This window comes from Platichthys flesus, chromosome 7 (assembly GCF_949316205.1).
Source record: "Platichthys flesus chromosome 7, fPlaFle2.1, whole genome shotgun sequence".
NCBI lineage: Eukaryota > Metazoa > Chordata > Actinopteri > Pleuronectiformes > Pleuronectidae > Platichthys > Platichthys flesus.
This window is the reverse complement of record NC_084951.1, coordinates 3,185,022-3,203,370: the sequence shown is the minus strand read 5'-3', so window position 1 is coordinate 3,203,370 and position 18,349 is coordinate 3,185,022. Positions and strand designations below refer to the sequence as shown.

General features: G+C 38.5%; 18 non-coding genes across 18 annotated transcripts; all 18 read left to right on the top strand.

The window, feature by feature from the left end:
• The first annotated feature begins 124 nt into the window (after positions 1-124).
• On the top strand, positions 125-243 carry LOC133957493 (5S ribosomal RNA). Its single transcript, XR_009921282.1, has one exon. It is a non-coding gene; the product is annotated as a 5S ribosomal RNA (ribosomal RNA).
• A 925-nt stretch (positions 244-1,168) lies between these two features.
• LOC133957492 (5S ribosomal RNA) lies at positions 1,169-1,287 on the top strand. The gene has a single exon (XR_009921281.1). It is a non-coding gene; the product is annotated as a 5S ribosomal RNA (ribosomal RNA).
• Positions 1,288-2,212: 925 nt separating this feature from the next.
• LOC133957491 (5S ribosomal RNA) lies at positions 2,213-2,331 on the top strand. Its single transcript, XR_009921280.1, has one exon. It is a non-coding gene; the product is annotated as a 5S ribosomal RNA (ribosomal RNA).
• A 924-nt stretch (positions 2,332-3,255) lies between these two features.
• On the top strand, positions 3,256-3,374 carry LOC133957682 (5S ribosomal RNA). The gene has a single exon (XR_009921460.1). It is a non-coding gene; the product is annotated as a 5S ribosomal RNA (ribosomal RNA).
• A 925-nt stretch (positions 3,375-4,299) lies between these two features.
• LOC133957490 (5S ribosomal RNA) lies at positions 4,300-4,418 on the top strand. The gene has a single exon (XR_009921279.1). It is a non-coding gene; the product is annotated as a 5S ribosomal RNA (ribosomal RNA).
• A 925-nt stretch (positions 4,419-5,343) lies between these two features.
• LOC133957755 (5S ribosomal RNA) lies at positions 5,344-5,462 on the top strand. Its single transcript, XR_009921529.1, has one exon. It is a non-coding gene; the product is annotated as a 5S ribosomal RNA (ribosomal RNA).
• Positions 5,463-6,388: 926 nt separating this feature from the next.
• Positions 6,389-6,507, top strand: LOC133957692 (5S ribosomal RNA). The gene has a single exon (XR_009921469.1). It is a non-coding gene; the product is annotated as a 5S ribosomal RNA (ribosomal RNA).
• Positions 6,508-7,433: 926 nt separating this feature from the next.
• On the top strand, positions 7,434-7,552 carry LOC133957855 (5S ribosomal RNA). Its single transcript, XR_009921623.1, has one exon. It is a non-coding gene; the product is annotated as a 5S ribosomal RNA (ribosomal RNA).
• A 925-nt stretch (positions 7,553-8,477) lies between these two features.
• On the top strand, positions 8,478-8,596 carry LOC133957489 (5S ribosomal RNA). Its single transcript, XR_009921278.1, has one exon. It is a non-coding gene; the product is annotated as a 5S ribosomal RNA (ribosomal RNA).
• Positions 8,597-9,521: 925 nt separating this feature from the next.
• LOC133957488 (5S ribosomal RNA) lies at positions 9,522-9,640 on the top strand. Its single transcript, XR_009921277.1, has one exon. It is a non-coding gene; the product is annotated as a 5S ribosomal RNA (ribosomal RNA).
• A 925-nt stretch (positions 9,641-10,565) lies between these two features.
• LOC133957487 (5S ribosomal RNA) lies at positions 10,566-10,684 on the top strand. The gene has a single exon (XR_009921276.1). It is a non-coding gene; the product is annotated as a 5S ribosomal RNA (ribosomal RNA).
• Positions 10,685-11,609: 925 nt separating this feature from the next.
• On the top strand, positions 11,610-11,728 carry LOC133957673 (5S ribosomal RNA). Its single transcript, XR_009921451.1, has one exon. It is a non-coding gene; the product is annotated as a 5S ribosomal RNA (ribosomal RNA).
• A 923-nt stretch (positions 11,729-12,651) lies between these two features.
• LOC133957763 (5S ribosomal RNA) lies at positions 12,652-12,770 on the top strand. Its single transcript, XR_009921537.1, has one exon. It is a non-coding gene; the product is annotated as a 5S ribosomal RNA (ribosomal RNA).
• Positions 12,771-13,695: 925 nt separating this feature from the next.
• LOC133957672 (5S ribosomal RNA) lies at positions 13,696-13,814 on the top strand. Its single transcript, XR_009921450.1, has one exon. It is a non-coding gene; the product is annotated as a 5S ribosomal RNA (ribosomal RNA).
• A 925-nt stretch (positions 13,815-14,739) lies between these two features.
• Positions 14,740-14,858, top strand: LOC133957705 (5S ribosomal RNA). The gene has a single exon (XR_009921481.1). It is a non-coding gene; the product is annotated as a 5S ribosomal RNA (ribosomal RNA).
• A 925-nt stretch (positions 14,859-15,783) lies between these two features.
• LOC133957485 (5S ribosomal RNA) lies at positions 15,784-15,902 on the top strand. Its single transcript, XR_009921274.1, has one exon. It is a non-coding gene; the product is annotated as a 5S ribosomal RNA (ribosomal RNA).
• Positions 15,903-16,827: 925 nt separating this feature from the next.
• LOC133957681 (5S ribosomal RNA) lies at positions 16,828-16,946 on the top strand. Its single transcript, XR_009921459.1, has one exon. It is a non-coding gene; the product is annotated as a 5S ribosomal RNA (ribosomal RNA).
• Positions 16,947-17,871: 925 nt separating this feature from the next.
• On the top strand, positions 17,872-17,990 carry LOC133957484 (5S ribosomal RNA). The gene has a single exon (XR_009921273.1). It is a non-coding gene; the product is annotated as a 5S ribosomal RNA (ribosomal RNA).
• Positions 17,991-18,349: the final 359 nt, after the last annotated feature.

Here is an 18,349-nt window from a genome sequence, read left to right as displayed (position 1 = left end):
AGTGTCTTTTCCTTAACATTATATAACAATAATAAAACAAGTTTGGATGGTCACAAAGCAACCATGCTATTGATGATGGTGGCGATTCACATGTATAAATAAGGTATTGTGGGTCGAGTTAATCGCTTACGGCCATACCACCCTGAACACGCCCGATCTCGTCCGATCTCGGAAGCTAAGCAGGGTCGGGCCTGGTTAGTACTTGGATGGGAGACCGCCTGGGAATACCAGGTGCTGTAAGCTTTTAACAATTTTCTTTGCAACCAGCAGAGGGGACTGTTGCTGCTGCTTTAAAGGAGAAGCACCTTTGAAAGAGCACGAAAGACTCAGCATCAAAGAAAACCAGGCTATGGAACACACACACATCATCACTGAAGGAAAAGAGTGAACATTTAAATGACTTTTGATAGTCGAAACACTACTTTATTCATGCACTAGTAACCTATCACTCTCAAAATGTCCTATTTGGAGAGAAGGATGAAAGAGCGGGGAGTTTACTCACCATCAAGGAAGAAACAGTATATGAAACCCTCACAGTCTTACTGATGGAAATTGTCATGATTTTGTTTCTTGCAATAATATGATAAAATTGCACCTTCAGATTCTTTTCATTTAACATAAACAACAACAAAAGATGAGTTTCAATGGACACAAAATAAAAGGAAAGTGTTGGTTATGGTTATGATTCTCTGTATTGCCATCAGAGCTTGGTGTTGCTCCTGCTTCAGAGGAGACACATTTTTGAATGAGCAGGAAAGACTGGCAATCAAAGCAAGAAAGGATATTCAGTCGGAGATCATCATAGGTGGAGGATGAGATTGAACATTCAAATGACATTTGATATTCGAAACACTACTATATTCATGTCAAATTAACATATCACCCTAAAAATGTCATATTTGGAGAGCAGGGTGAAAGAGCAGGGAGAAATTACTCACCATGGAGGAAGAAACAGTATATGCAACCCTGACATTATTACTGAAGGACATTATTAAATTATTGTAGTGATTTTTTTCTTGCTGTATTATGAGAAAATTGCACCTTGAGTGTCTTTTCCTTAACATTATATAACAATAAAAAACAAGTTTGGATGGTCACAAAGCAACCATGCTATTGATGATGGTGGCGATTCACATGTATAAATAAGGTATTGTGGGTCGAGTTAATCGCTTACGGCCATACCACCCTGAACACGCCCGATCTCGTCCGATCTCGGAAGCTAAGCAGGGTCGGGCCTGGTTAGTACTTGGATGGGAGACCGCCTGGGAATACCAGGTGCTGTAAGCTTTTAACAATTTTCTTTGCAACCAGCAGAGGGGACTGTTGCTGCTGCTTTAAAGGAGAAGCACCTTTGAAAGAGCACGAAAGACTCAGCATCAAAGAAAACCAGGCTATGGAACACACACACATCATCACTGAAGGAAAAGAGTGAACATTTAAATGACTTTTGATAGTCGAAACACTACTTTATTCATGCACTAGTAACCTATCACTCTCAAAATGTCCTATTTGGAGAGAAGGATGAAAGAGCGGGGAGTTTACTCACCATCAAGGAAGAAACAGTATATGAAACCCTCACAGTCTTACTGATGGAAATTGTCATGATTTTGTTTCTTGCAATAATATGATAAAATTGCACCTTCAGATTCTTTTCATTTAACATAAACAACAACAAAAGATGAGTTTCAATGGACACAAAATAAAAGGAAAGTGTTGGTTATGGTTATGATTCTCTGTATTGCCATCAGAGCTTGGTGTTGCTCCTGCTTCAGAGGAGACACATTTTTGAATGAGCAGGAAAGACTGGCAATCAAAGCAAGAAAGGATATTCAGTCGGAGATCATCATAGGTGGAGGATGAGATTGAACATTCAAATGACATTTGATATTCGAAACACTACTATATTCATGTCAAATTAACATATCACCCTAAAAATGTCATATTTGGAGAGCAGGGTGAAAGAGCAGGGAGAAATTACTCACCATGGAGGAAGAAACAGTATATGCAACCCTGACATTATTACTGAAGGACATTATTAAATTATTGTAGTGATTTTTTTCTTGCTGTATTATGAGAAAATTGCACCTTGAGTGTCTTTTCCTTAACATTATATAACAATAAAAAACAAGTTTGGATGGTCACAAAGCAACCATGCTATTGATGATGGTGGCGATTCACATGTATAAATAAGGTATTGTGGGTCGAGTTAATCGCTTACGGCCATACCACCCTGAACACGCCCGATCTCGTCCGATCTCGGAAGCTAAGCAGGGTCGGGCCTGGTTAGTACTTGGATGGGAGACCGCCTGGGAATACCAGGTGCTGTAAGCTTTTAACAATTTTCTTTGCAACCAGCAGAGGGGACTGTTGCTGCTGCTTTAAAGGAGAAGCACCTTTGAAAGAGCACGAAAGACTCAGCATCAAAGAAAACCAGGCTATGGAACACACACACATCATCACTGAAGGAAAAGAGTGAACATTTAAATGACTTTTGATAGTCGAAACACTACTTTATTCATGCACTAGTAACCTATCACTCTCAAAATGTCCTATTTGGAGAGAAGGATGAAAGAGCGGGGAGTTTACTCACCATCAAGGAAGAAACAGTATATGAAACCCTCACAGTCTTACTGATGGAAATTGTCATGATTTTGTTTCTTGCAATAATATGATAAAATTGCACCTTCAGATTCTTTTCATTTAAGATAAACAACAACAAAAGATGAGTTTCAATGGACACAAAATAAAAGGAAAGTGTTGGTTTGGTTATGATTCTCTGTATTGCCATCAGAGCTTGGTGTTGCTCCTGCTTCAGAGGAGACACATTTTTGAATGAGCAGGAAAGACTGGCAATCAAAGCAAGAAAGGATATTCAGTCGGAGATCATCATAGGTGGAGGATGAGATTGAACATTCAAATTACATTTGATATTCGAAACACTACTATATTCATGTCAAATTAACATATCACCCTAAAAATGTCATATTTGGAGAGCAGGGTGAAAGAGCAGGGAGAAATTACTCACCATGAAGGAAGAAACAGTATATGAAACCCTGACATTATTACTGAAGGACATTATTAAATTATTGTAGTGATTTTTTTCTTGCTATATTATGAGAAAATTGCACCTTGAGTGTCTTTTCCTTAACATTATATAACAATAAAAAACAAGTTTGGATGGTCACAAAGCAACCATGCTATTGATGATGGTGGCGATTCACATGTATAAATAAGGTATTGTGGGTCGGGTTAATCGCTTACGGCCATACCACCCTGAACACGCCCGATCTCGTACGATCTCGGAAGCTAAGCAGGGTCGGGCCTGGTTAGTACTTGGATGGGAGACCGCCTGGGAATACCAGGTGCTGTAAGCTTTTAACAATTTTCTTTGCAACCAGCAGAGGGGACTGTTGCTGCTGCTTTAAAGGAGAAGCACCTTTGAAAGAGCACGAAAGACTCAGCATCAAAGAAAACCAGGCTATGGAACACACACACATCATCACTGAAGGAAAAGAGTGAACATTTAAATGACTTTTGATAGTCGAAACACTACTTTATTCATGCACTAGTAACCTATCACTCTCAAAATGTCCTATTTGGAGAGAAGGATGAAAGAGCGGGGAGTTTACTCACCATCAAGGAAGAAACAGTATATGAAACCCTCACAGTCTTACTGATGGAAATTGTCATGATTTTGTTTCTTGCAATAATATGATAAAATTGCACCTTCAGATTCTTTTCATTTAACATAAACAACAACAAAAGATGAGTTTCAATGGACACAAAATAAAAGGAAAGTGTTGGTTATGGTTATGATTCTCTGTATTGCCATCAGAGCTTGGTGTTGCTCCTGCTTCAGAGGAGACACATTTTTGAATGAGCAGGAAAGACTGGCAATCAAAGCAAGAAAGGATACTCAGTCGGAGATCATCATAGGTGGAGGATGAGATTGAACATTCAAATGACATTTGATATTCGAAACACTAGTATATTCATGTCAAATTAACATATCACCCTAAAAATGTCATATTTGGAGAGCAGGGTGAAAGAGCAGGGAGAAATTACTCACCATGAAGGAAGAAACAGTATATGCAACCCTGACATTATTACTGAAGGACATTATTAAATTATTGTAGTGATTTTTTTCTTGCTATATTATGAGAAAATTGCACCTTGAGTGTCTTTTCCTTAACATTATATAACAATAAAAAACAAGTTTGGATGGTCACAAAGCAACCATGCTATTGATGATGGTGGCGATTCACATGTATAAATAAGGTATTGTGGGTCGAGTTAATCGCTTACGGCCATACCACCCTGAACACGCCCGATCTCGTCCGATCTCGGAAGCTAAGCAGGGTCGGGCCTGGTTAGTACTTGGATGGGAGACCGCCTGGGAATACCAGGTGCTGTAAGCTTTTAACAATTTTCTTTGCAACCAGCAGAGGGGACTGTTGCTGCTGCTTTAAAGGAGAAGCACCTTTGAAAGAGCACGAAAGACTCAGCATCAAAGAAAACCAGGCTATGGAACACACACACATCATCACTGAAGGAAAAGAGTGAACATTTAAATGACTTTTGATAGTCGAAACACTACTTTATTCATGCACTAGTAACCTATCACTCTCAAAATGTCCTATTTGGAGAGAATGATGAAAGAGCGGGGAGTTTACTCACCATCAAGGAAGAAACAGTATATGAAACCCTCACAGTCTTACTGATGGAAATTGTCATGATTTTGTTTCTTGCAAAAATATGATAAAATTCCACCTTCAGATTCTTTTCATTTAAGATAAACAACAACAAAAGATGAGTTTCAATGGACACAAAATAAAAGGAAAGTGTTGGTTATGGTTATGATTCTCTGTATTGCCATCAGAGCTTGGTGTTGCTCCTGCTTCAGAGGAGACACATTTTTGAATGAGCAGGAAAGACTGGCAATCAAAGCAAGAAAGGATATTCAGTCGGAGATCATCATAGGTGGAGGATGAGATTGAACATTCAAATGACATTTGATATTCGAAACACTACTATATTCATGTCAAATTAACATATCACCCTAAAAATGTCATATTTGGAGAGCAGGGTGAAAGAGCAGGGAGAAATTACTCACCATGAAGGAAGAAACAGTATATGCAACCCTGACATTATTACTGAAGGACATTATTAAATTATTGTAGTGATTTTTTTCTTGCTATATTATGAGAAAATTGCACCTTGAGTGTCTTTTCCTTAACATTATATAACAATAAAAAACAAGTTTGGATGGTCACAAAGCAACCATGCTATTGATGATGGTGGCGATTCATATGTATAAATAAGGTATTGTGGGTCGAGTTAATCGCTTACGGCCATACCACCCTGAACACGCCCGATCTCGTCTGATCTCGGAAGCTAAGCAGGGTCGGGCCTGCTTAGTACTTGGATGGGAGACCGCCTGGGAATACCAGGTGCTGTAAGCTTTTAACAATTTTCTTTGCAACCAGCAGAGGGGACTGTTGCTGCTGCTTTAAAGGAGAAGCACCTTTGAAAGAGCACGAAAGACTCAGCATCAAAGAAAACCAGGCTATGGAACACACACACATCATCACTGAAGGAAAAGAGTGAACATTTAAATGACTTTTGATAGTCGAAACACTACTTTATTCATGCACTAGTAACCTATCACTCTCAAAATGTCCTATTTGGAGAGAAGGATGAAAGAGCGGGGAGTTTACTCACCATCAAGGAAGAAACAGTATATGAAACCCTCACAGTCTTACTGATGGAAATTGTCATGATTTTGTTTCTTGCAATAATATGATAAAATTGCACCTTCAGATTCTTTTCATTTAAGATAAACAACAACAAAAGATGAGTTTCAATGGACACAAAATAAAAGGAAAGTGTTGGTTATGGTTATGATTCTCTGTATTGCCATCAGAGCTTGGTGTTGCTCCTGCTTCAGAGGAGACACATTTTTGAATGAGCAGGAAAGACTGGCAATCAAAGCAAGAAAGGATATTCAGTCGGAGATCATCATAGGTGGAGGATGAGATTGAACATTCAAATGACATTTGATATTCGAAACACTACTATATTCATGTCAAATTAACATATCACCCTAAAAATGTCATATTTGGAGAGCAGGGTGAAAGAGCAGGGAGAAATTACTCACCATGAAGGAAGAAACAGTATATGCAACCCTGACATTATTACTGAAGGACATTATTAAATTATTGTAGTGATTTTTTTCTTGCTATATTATGAGAAAATTGCACCTTGAGTGTCTTTTCCTTAACATTATATAACAATAATAAAACAAGTTTGGATGGTCACAAAGCAACCATGCTATTGATGATGGTGGCGATTCACATGTATAAATAAGGTATTGTGGGTCGAGTTAATTGCTTACGGCCATACCACCCTGAACACGCCCGATCTCGTCCGATCTCGGAAGCTAAGCAGGGTCGGGCCTGGTTAGTACTTGGATGGGAGACCGCCTGGGAATACCAGGTGCTGTAATCTTTTAACAATTTTCTTTGCAACCAGCAGAGGGGACTGTTGCTGCTGCTTTAAAGGAGAAGCACCTTTGAAAGAGCACGAAAGACTCAGCATCAAAGAAAACCAGGCTATGGAACACACACACATCATCACTGAAGGAAAAGAGTGAACATTTAAATGACTTTTGATAGTCGAAACACTACTTTATTCATGCACTAGTAACCTATCACTCTCAAAATGTCCTATTTGGAGAGAAGGATGAAAGAGCGGGGAGTTTACTCACCATCAAGGAAGAAACAGTATATGAAACCCTCACAGTCTTACTGATGGAAATTGTCATGATTTTGTTTCTTGCAATAATATGATAAAATTGCACCTTCAGATTCTTTTCATTTAAGATAAACAACAACAAAAGATGAGTTTCAATGGACACAAAATAAAAGGAAAGTGTTGGTTATGGTTATGATTCTCTGTATTGCCATCAGAGCTTGGTGTTGCTCCTGCTTCAGAGGAGACACATTTTTGAATGAGCAGGAAAGACTGGCAATCAAAGCAAGAAAGGATATTCAGTCGGAGATCATCATAGGTGGAGGATGAGATTGAACATTCAAATGACATTTGATATTCGAAACACTACTATATTCATGTCAAATTAACATATCACCCTAAAAATGTCATATTTGGAGAGCAGGGTGAAAGAGCAGGGAGAAATTACTCACCATGAAGGAAGAAACAGTATATGCAACCCTGACATTATTACTGAAGGACATTATTAAATTATTGTAGTGATTTTTTTCTTGCTATATTATGAGAAAATTGCACCTTGAGTGTCTTTTCCTTAACATTATATAACAATAATAAAACAAGTTTGGATGGTCACAAAGCAACCATGCTATTGATGATGGTGGCGATTCACATGTATAAATAAGGTATTGTGGGTCGAGTTAATCGCTTACGTCCATACCACCCTGAACACGCCCGATCTCGTCCGATCTCGCAAGCTAAGCAGGGTCGGGCCTGGTTAGTACTTGGATGGGAGACCGCCTGGGAATACCAGGTGCTGTAAGCTTTTAACAATTTTCTTTGCAACCAGCAGAGGGGACTGTTGCTGCTGCTTTAAAGGAGAAGCACCTTTGAAAGAGCACGAAAGACTCAGCATCAAAGAAAACCAGGCTATGGAACACACACACATCATCACTGAAGGAAAAGAGTGAACATTTAAATGACTTTTGATAGTCGAAACACTACTTTATTCATGCACTAGTAACCTATCACTCTCAAAATGTCCTATTTTGAGAGAATGATGAAAGAGCGGGGAGTTTACTCACCATCAAGGAAGAAACAGTATATGAAACCCTCACAGTCTTACTGATGGAAATTGTCATGATTTTGTTTCTTGCAATAATATGATAAAATTGCACCTTCAGATTCTTTTCATTTAAGATAAACAACAACAAAAGATGAGTTTCAATGGACACAAAATAAAAGGAAAGTGTTGGTTATGGTTATGATTCTCTGTATTGCCATCAGAGCTTGGTGTTGCTCCTGCTTCAGAGGAGACACATTTTTGAATGAGCAGGAAAGACTGGCAATCAAAGCAAGAAAGGATATTCAGTCGGAGATCATCATAGGTGGAGGATGAGATTGAACATTCAAATGACATTTGATATTCGAAACACTACTATATTCATGTCAAATTAACATATCACCCTAAAAATGTCATATTTGGAGAGCAGGGTGAAAGAGCAGGGAGAAATTATTCACCATGAAGGAAGAAACAGTATATGAAACTCTGACATTATTACTGAAGGACATTATTAAATTATTGTAGTGATTTTTTTCTTGCTATATTATGAGAAAATTGCACCTTGAGTGTCTTTTCCTTAACATTATATAACAATAAAAAACAAGTTTGGATGGTCACAAAGCAACCATGCTATTGATGATGGTGGCGATTAACATTTATAAATAAGGTATTGTGGGTCGAGTTAATCGCTTACGGCCATACCACCCTGAACACGCCCGATCTCGTCCGATCTCGGAAGCTAAGCAGGGTCGGGCCTGGTTAGTACTTGGATGGGAGACCGCCTGGGAATACCAGGTGCTGTAAGCTTTTAACAATTTTCTTTGCAACCAGCAGAGGGGACTGTTGCTGCTGCTTTAAAGGAGAAGCACCTTTGAAAGAGCACGAAAGACTCAGCATCAAAGAAAACCAGGCTATGGAACACACACACATCATCACTGAAGGAAAAGAGTGAACATTTAAATGACTTTTGATAGTCGAAACACTACTTTATTCATGCACTAGTAACCTATCACTCTCAAAATGTCCTATTTGGAGAGAAGGATGAAAGAGCGGGGAGTTTACTCACCATCAAGGAAGAAACAGTATATGAAACCCTCACAGTCTTACTGATGGAAATTGTCATGATTTTGTTTCTTGCAATAATATGATAAAATTGCACCTTCAGATTCTTTTCATTTAACATAAACAACAACAAAAGATGAGTTTCAATGGACACAAAATAAAAGGAAAGTGTTGGTTATGGTTATGATTCTCTGTATTGCCATCAGAGCTTGGTGTTGCTCCTGCTTCAGAGGAGACACATTTTTGAATGAGCAGGAAAGACTGGCAATCAAAGCAAGAAAGGATATTCAGTCGGAGATCATCATAGGTGGAGGATGAGATTGAACATTCAAATGACATTTGATATTCGAAACACTACTATATTCATGTCAAATTAACATATCACCCTAAAAATGTCATATTTGGAGAGCAGGGTGAAAGAGCAGGGAGAAATTACTCACCATGAAGGAAGAAACAGTATATGAAACCCTGACATTATTACTGAAGGACATTATTAAATTATTGTAGTGATTTTTTTCTTGCTATATTATGAGAAAATTGCACCTTGAGTGTCTTTTCCTTAACATTATATAACAATAAAAAACAAGTTTGGATGGTCACAAAGCAACCATGCTATTGATGATGGTGGCGATTCACATGTATAAATAAGGTATTGTGGGTCGAGTTAATCGCTTACGGCCATACCACCCTGAACACGCCCGATCTCGTCCGATCTCGGAAGCTAAGCAGGGTCGGGCCTGGTTAGTACTTGGATGGGAGACCGCCTGGGAATACCAGGTGCTGTAAGCTTTTAACAATTTTCTTTGCAACCAGCAGAGGGGACTGTTGCTGCTGCTTTAAAGGAGAAGCACCTTTGAAAGAGCACGAAAGACTCAGCATCAAAGAAAACCAGGCTATGGAACACACACACATCATCACTGAAGGAAAAGAGTGAACATTTAAATGACTTTTGATAGTCGAAACACTACTTTATTCATGCACTAGTAACCTATCACTCTCAAAATGTCCTATTTGGAGAGAAGGATGAAAGAGCGGGGAGTTTACTCACCATCAAGGAAGAAACAGTATATGAAACCCTCACAGTCTTACTGATGGAAATTGTCATGATTTTGTTTCTTGCAATAATATGATAAAATTGCACCTTCAGATTCTTTTCATTTAACATAAACAACAACAAAAGATGAGTTTCAATGGACACAAAATAAAAGGAAAGTGTTGGTTATGGTTATGATTCTCTGTATTGCCATCAGAGCTTGGTGTTGCTCCTGCTTCAGAGGAGACACATTTTTGAATGAGCAGGAAAGACTGGCAATCAAAGCAAGAAAGGATATTCAGTCGGAGATCATCATAGGTGGAGGATGAGATTGAACATTCAAATGACATTTGATATTCGAAACATTACTATATTCATGTCAAATTAACATATCACCCTAAAAATGTCATATTTGGAGAGCAGGGTGAAAGAGCAGGGAGAAATTACTCACCATGAAGGAAGAAACAGTATATGCAACCCTGACATTATTACTGAAGGACATTATTAAATTATTGTAGTGATTTTTTTCTTGCTATATTATGAGAAAAATGCACCTTGAGTGTCTTTTCCTTAACATTATATAACAATAAAAAACAAGTTTGGATGGTCACAAAGCAACCATGCTATTGATGATGGTGGCGATTCACATGTATAAATAAGGTATTGTGGGTCGAGTTGATCGCTTACGGCCATACCACCCTGAACACGCCCGATCTCGTCCGATCTCGGAAGCTAAGCAGGGTCGGGCCTGGTTAGTACTTGGATGGGAGACCGCCTGGGAATACCAGGTGCTGTAAGCTTTTAACAATTTTCTTTGCAACCAGCAGAGGGGACTGTTGCTGCTGCTTTAAAGGAGAAGCACCTTTGAAAGAGCACGAAAGACTCAGCATCAAAGAAAACCAGGCTATGGAACACACACACATCATCACTGAAGGAAAAGAGTGAACATTTAAATGACTTTTGATAGTCGAAACACTACTTTATTCATGCACTAGTAACCTATCACTCTCAAAATGTCCTATTTGGAGAGAAGGATGAAAGAGCGGGGAGTTTACTCACCATCAAGGAAGAAACAGTATATGAAACCCTCACAGTCTTACTGATGGAAATTGTCATGATTTTGTTTCTTGCAATAATATGATAAAATTGCACCTTCAGATTCTTTTCATTTAAGATAAACAACAACAAAAGATGAGTTTCAATGGACACAAAATAAAAGGAAAGTGTTGGTTATGGTTATGATTCTCTGTATTGCCATCAGAGCTTGGTGTTGCTCCTGCTTCAGAGGAGACACATTTTTGAATGAGCAGGAAAGACTGGCAATCAAAGCAAGAAAGGATATTCAGTCGGAGATCATCATAGGTGGAGGATGAGATTGAACATTCAAATGACATTTGATATTCGAAACACTACTATATTCATGTCAAATTAACATATCACCCTAAAAATGTCATATTTGGAGAGCAGGGTGAAAGAGCAGGGAGAAATTACTCACCATGAAGGAAGAAACAGTATATGAAACCCTGACATTATTACTGAAGGACATTATTAAATTATTGTAGTGATTTTTTTCTTGCTATATTATGAGAAAATTGCACCTTGAGTGTCTTTTCCTTAACATTATATAACAATAAAAAACAAGTTTGGATGGTCACAAAGCAACCATGCTATTGATGATGGTGGCGATTCACATGTATAAATAAGGTATTGTGGGTCGAGTTAATCGCTTACGGCCATACCACCCTGAACACGCCCGATCTCGTCCGATCTCGGAAGCTAAGCAGGGTCGGGCCTGGTTAGTACTTGAATGGGAGACCGCCTGGGAATACCAGGTGCTGTAAGCTTTTAACAATTTTCTTTGCAACCAGCAGAGGGGACTGTTGCTGCTGCTTTAAAGGAGAAGCACCTTTGAAAGAGCACGAGACTCAGCATCAAAGAAAACCAGGCTATGGAACACACACACATCATCACTGAAGGAAAAGAGTGAACATTTAAATGACTTTTGATAGTCGAAACACTACTTTATTCATGCACTAGTAACCTATCACTCTCAAAATGTCCTATTTGGAGAGAATGATGAAAGAGCGGGGAGTTTACTCACCATCAAGGAAGAAACAATATATGAAACCCTCACAGTCTTACTGATGGAAATTGTCATGATTTTGTTTCTTGCAATAATATGATAAAATTGCACCTTCAGATTCTTTTCATTTAAGATAAACAACAACAAAAGATGAGTTTCAATGGACACAAAATAAAAGGAAAGTGTTGGTTATGGTTATGATTCTCTGTATTGCCATCAGAGCTTGGTGTTGCTCCTGCTTCAGATGAGACACATTTTTGAATGAGCAGGAAAGACTGGCAATCAAAGCAAGAAAGGATATTCAGTCGGAGATCATCATAGGTGGAGGATGAGATTGAACATTCAAATGACATTTGATATTCGAAACACTACTATATTCATGTCAAATTAACATATCACCCTAAAAATGTCATATTTGGAGAGCAGGGTGAAAGAGCAGGGAGAAATTACTCACCATGAAGGAAGAAACAGTATATGAAACTCTGACATTATTACTGAAGGACATTATTAAATTATTGTAGTGATTTTTTTCTTGCTATATTATGAGAAAATTGCACCTTGAGTGTCTTTTCCTTAACATTATATAACAATAAAAAACAAGTTTGGATGGTCACAAAGCAACCATGCTATTGATGATGGTGGCGATTAACATTTATAAATAAGGTATTGTGGGTCGAGTTAATCACTTACGGCCATACCACCCTGAACACGCCCGATCTCGTCCGATCTCGGAAGCTAAGCAGGGTCGGGCCTGGTTAGTACTTGGATGGGAGACCGCCTGGGAATACCAGGTGCTGTAATCTTTTAACAATTTTCTTTGCAACCAGCAGAGGGGACTGTTGCTGCTGCTTTAAAGGAGAAGCACCTTTGAAAGAGCACGAAAGACTCAGCATCAAAGAAAACCAGGCTATGGAACACACACACATCATCACTGAAGGAAAAGAGTGAACATTTAAATGACTTTTGATAGTCGAAACACTACTTTATTCATGCACTAGTAACCTATCACTCTCAAAATGTCCTATTTGGAGAGAAGGATGAAAGAGCGGGGAGTTTACTCACCATCAAGGAAGAAACAGTATATGAAACCCTCACAGTCTTACTGATGGAAATTGTCATGATTTTGTTTCTTGCAATAATATGATAAAATTGCACCTTCAGATTCTTTTCATTTAACATAACAAACAACAAAAGATGAGTTTCAATGGACACAAAATAAAAGGAAAGTGTTGGTTATGGTTATGATTCTCTGTATTGCCATCAGAGCTTGGTGTTGCTCCTGCTTCAGAGGAGACACATTTTTGAATGAGCAGGAAAGACTGGCAATCAAAGCAAGAAAGGATATTCAGTCGGAGATCATCATAGGTGGAGGATGAGATTGAACATTCAAATGACATTTGATATTCGAAACACTACTATATTCATGTCAAATTAACATATCACCCTAAAAATGTCATATTTGGAGAGCAGGGTGAAAGAGCAGGGAGAAATTACTCACCATGAAGGAAGAAACAGTATATGAAACCCTGACATTATTACTGAAGGACATTATTAAATTATTGTAGTGATTTTTTTCTTGCTATATTATGAGAAAATTGCACCTTGAGTGTCTTTTCCTTAACATTATATAACAATAAAAAACAAGTTTGGATGGTCACAAAGCAACCATGCTATTGATGATGGTGGCGATTCACATGTATAAATAAGGTATTGTGGGTCGAGTTAATCGCTTACGGCCATACCACCCTGAACACGCCCGATCTCGTCCGATCTCGGAAGCTAAGCAGGGTCGGGCCTGGTTAGTACTTGAATGGGAGACCGCCTGGGAATACCAGGTGCTGTAAGCTTTTAACAATTTTCTTTGCAACCAGCAGAGGGGACTGTTGCTGCTGCTTTAAAGGAGAAGCACCTTTGAAAGAGCACGAAAGACTCAGCATCAAAGAAAACCAGGCTATGGAACACACACACATCATCACTGAAGGAAAAGAGTGAACATTTAAATGACTTTTGATAGTCGAAACACTACTTTATTCATGCACTAGTAACCTATCACTCTCAAAATGTCCTATTTGGAGAGAATGATGAAAGAGCGGGGAGTTTACTCACCATCAAGGAAGAAACAATATATGAAACCCTCACAGTCTTACTGATGGAAATTGTCATGATTTTGTTTCTTGCAATAATATGATAAAATTGCACCTTCAGATTCTTTTCATTTAAGATAAACAACAACAAAAGATGAGTTTCAATGGACACAAAATAAAAGGAAAGTGTTGGTTATGGTTATGATTCTCTGTATTGCCATCAGAGCTTGGTGTTGCTCCTGCTTCAGAGGAGACACATTTTTGAATGAGCAGGAAAGACTGGCAATCAAAGCAAGAAAGGATATTCAGTCGGAGATCATCATAGGTGGAGGATGAGATTGAACATTCAAATGACATTTGATATTCGAAACACTACTATATTCATGTCAAATTAACATATCACCCTAAAAATGTCATATTTGGAGAGCAGGGTGAAAGAGCAGGGAGAAATTACTCACCATGAAGGAAGAAACAGTATATGAAACTCTGACATTATTACTGAAGGACATTATTAAATTATTGTAGTGATTTTTTTCTTGCTATATTATGAGAAAATTGCACCTTGAGTGTCTTTTCCTTAACATTATATAACAATAAAAAACAAGTTTGGATGGTCACAAAGCAACCATGCTATTGATGATGGTGGCGATTAACATTTATAAATAAGGTATTGTGGGTCGAGTTAATCACTTACGGCCATACCACCCTGAACACGCCCGATCTCGTCCGATCTCGGAAGCTAAGCAGGGTCGGGCCTGGTTAGTACTTGGATGGGAGACCGCCTGGGAATACCAGGTGCTGTAAGCTTTTAACAATTTTCTTTGCAACCAGCAGAGGGGACTGTTGCTGCTGCTTTAAAGGAGAAGCACCTTTGAAAGAGCACGAAAGACTCAGCATCAAAGAAAACCAGGCTATGGAACACACACACATCATCACTGAAGGAAAAGAGTGAACATTTAAATGACTTTTGATAGTCGAAACACTACTTTATTCATGCACTAGTAACCTATCACTCTCAAAATGTCCTATTTGGAGAGAAGGATGAAAGAGCGGGGAGTTTACTCACCATCAAGGAAGAAACAGTATATGAAACCCTCACAGTCTTACTGATGGAAATTGTCATGATTTTGTTTCTTGCAATAATATGATAAAATTGCACCTTCAGATTCTTTTCATTTAACATAACAAACAACAAAAGATGAGTTTCAATGGACACAAAATAAAAGGAAAGTGTTGGTTATGGTTATGATTCTCTGTATTGCCATCAGAGCTTGGTGTTGCTCCTGCTTCAGAGGAGACACATTTTTGAATGAGCAGGAAAGACTGGCAATCAAAGCAAGAAAGGATATTCAGTCGGAGATCATCATAGGTGGAGGATGAGATTGAACATTCAAATGACATTTGATATTCGAAACACTACTATATTCATGTCAAATTAACATATCACCCTAAAAATGTCATATTTGGAGAGCAGGGTGAAAGAGCAGGGAGAAATTACTCACCATGGAGGAAGAAACAGTATATGCAACCCTGACATTATTACTGAAGGACATTATTAAATTATTGTAGTGATTTTTTTCTTGCTGTATTATGAGAAAATTGCACCTTGAGTGTCTTTTCCTTAACATTATATAACAATAAAAAACAAGTTTGGATGGTCACAAAGCAACCATGCTATTGATGATGGTGGCGATTCACATGTATAAATAAGGTATTTTGGGTCGAGTTAATCGCTTACGGCCATACCACCCTGAACACGCCCGATCTCGTCCGATCTCGGAAGCTAAGCAGGGTCGGGCCTGGTTAGTACTTGGATGGGAGACCGCCTGGGAATACCAGGTGCTGTAAGCTTTTAACAATTTTCTTTGCAACCAGCAGAGGGGACTGTTGCTGCTGCTTTAAAGGAGAAGCACCTTTGAAAGAGCACGAAAGACTCAGCATCAAAGAAAACCAGGCTATGGAACACACACACATCATCACTGAAGGAAAAGAGTGAACATTTAAATGACTTTTGATAGTCGAAACACTACTTTATTCATGCACTAGTAACCTATCACTCTCAAAATGTCCTATTTGGAGAGAAGGATGAAAGAGCGGGGAGTTTACTCACCATCAAGGAAGAAACAGTATATGAAACCCTCACAGTCTTACTGATGGAAATTGTCATGATTTTGTTTCTTGCAATAATATGATAAAATTGCACCTTCAGATTCTTTTCATTTAAGATAAACAACAACAAAAGATGAGTTTCAATGGACACAAAATAAAAGGAAAGTGTTGGTTATGGTTATGATTCTCTGTATTGCCATCAGAGCTTGGTGTTGCTCCTGCTTCAGAGGAGACACATTTTTGAATGAGCAGGAAAGACTGGCAATCAAAGCAAGAAAGGATATTCAGTCGGAGATCATCATAGGTGGAGGATGAGATTGAACATTCAAATTACATTTGATATTCGAAACACTACTATATTCATGTCAAATTAACATATCACCCTAAAAATGTCATATTTGGAGAGCAGGGTGAAAGAGCAGGGAGAAATTACTCACCATGAAGGAAGAAACAGTATATGAAACCCTGACATTATTACTGAAGGACATTATTAAATTATTGTAGTGATTTTTTTCTTGCTATATTATGAGAAAATTGCACCTTGAGTGTCTTTTCCTTAACATTATATAACAATAAAAAACAAGTTTGGATGGTCACAAAGCAACCATGCTATTGATGATGGTGGCGATTCACATGTATAAATAAGGTATTGTGGGTCGGGTTAATCGCTTACGGCCATACCACCCTGAACACGCCCGATCTCGTACGATCTCGGAAGCTAAGCAGGGTCGGGCCTGGTTAGTACTTGGATGGGAGACCGCCTGGGAATACCAGGTGCTGTAAGCTTTTAACAATTTTCTTTGCAACCAGCAGAGGGGACTGTTGCTGCTGCTTTAAAGGAGAAGCACCTTTGAAAGAGCACGAAAGACTCAGCATCAAAGAAAACCAGGCTATGGAACACACACACATCATCACTGAAGGAAAAGAGTGAACATTTAAATGACTTTTGATAGTCGAAACACTACTTTATTCATGCACTAGTAACCTATCACTCTCAAAATGTCCTATTTGGAGAGAAGGATGAAAGAGCGGGGAGTTTACTCACCATCAAGGAAGAAACAGTATATGAAACCCTCACAGTCTTACTGATGGAAATTGTCATGATTTTGTTTCTTGCAATAATATGATAAAATTGCACCTTCAGATTCTTTTCATTTAACATAAACAACAACAAAAGATGAGTTTCAATGGACACAAAATAAAAGGAAAGTGTTGGTTATGGTTATGATTCTCTGTATTGCCATCAGAGCTTGGTGTTGCTCCTGCTTCAGAGGAGACACATTTTTGAATGAGCAGGAAAGACTGGCAATCAAAGCAAGAAAGGATACTCAGTCGGAGATCATCATAGGTGGAGGATGAGATTGAACATTCAAATGACATTTGATATTCGAAACACTAGTATATTCATGTCAAATTAACATATCACCCTAAAAATGTCATATTTGGAGAGCAGGGTGAAAGAGCAGGGAGAAATTACTCACCATGAAGGAAGAAACAGTATATGCAACCCTGACATTATTACTGAAGGACATTATTAAATTATTGTAGTGATTTTTTTCTTGCTATATTATGAGAAAATTGCACCTTGAGTGTCTTTTCCTTAACATTATATAACAATAAAAAACAAGTTTGGATGGTCACAAAGCAACCATGCTATTGATGATGGTGGCGATTCACATGTATAAATAAGGTATTGTGGGTCGAGTTAATCGCTTACGGCCATACCACCCTGAACACGCCCGATCTCGTCCGATCTCGGAAGCTAAGCAGGGTCGGGCCTGGTTAGTACTTGGATGGGAGACCGCCTGGGAATACCAGGTGCTGTAAGCTTTTAACAATTTTCTTTGCAACCAGCAGAGGGGACTGTTGCTGCTGCTTTAAAGGAGAAGCACCTTTGAAAGAGCACGAAAGACTCAGCATCAAAGAAAACCAGGCTATGGAACACACACACATCATCACTGAAGGAAAAGAGTGAACATTTAAATGACTTTTGATAGTCGAAACACTACTTTATTCATGCACTAGTAACCTATCACTCTCAAAATGTCCTATTTGGAGAGAATGATGAAAGAGCGGGGAGTTTACTCACCATCAAGGAAGAAACAGTATATGAAACCCTCACAGTCTTACTGATGGAAATTGTCATGATTTTGTTTCTTGCAATAATATGATAAAATTGCACCTTCAGA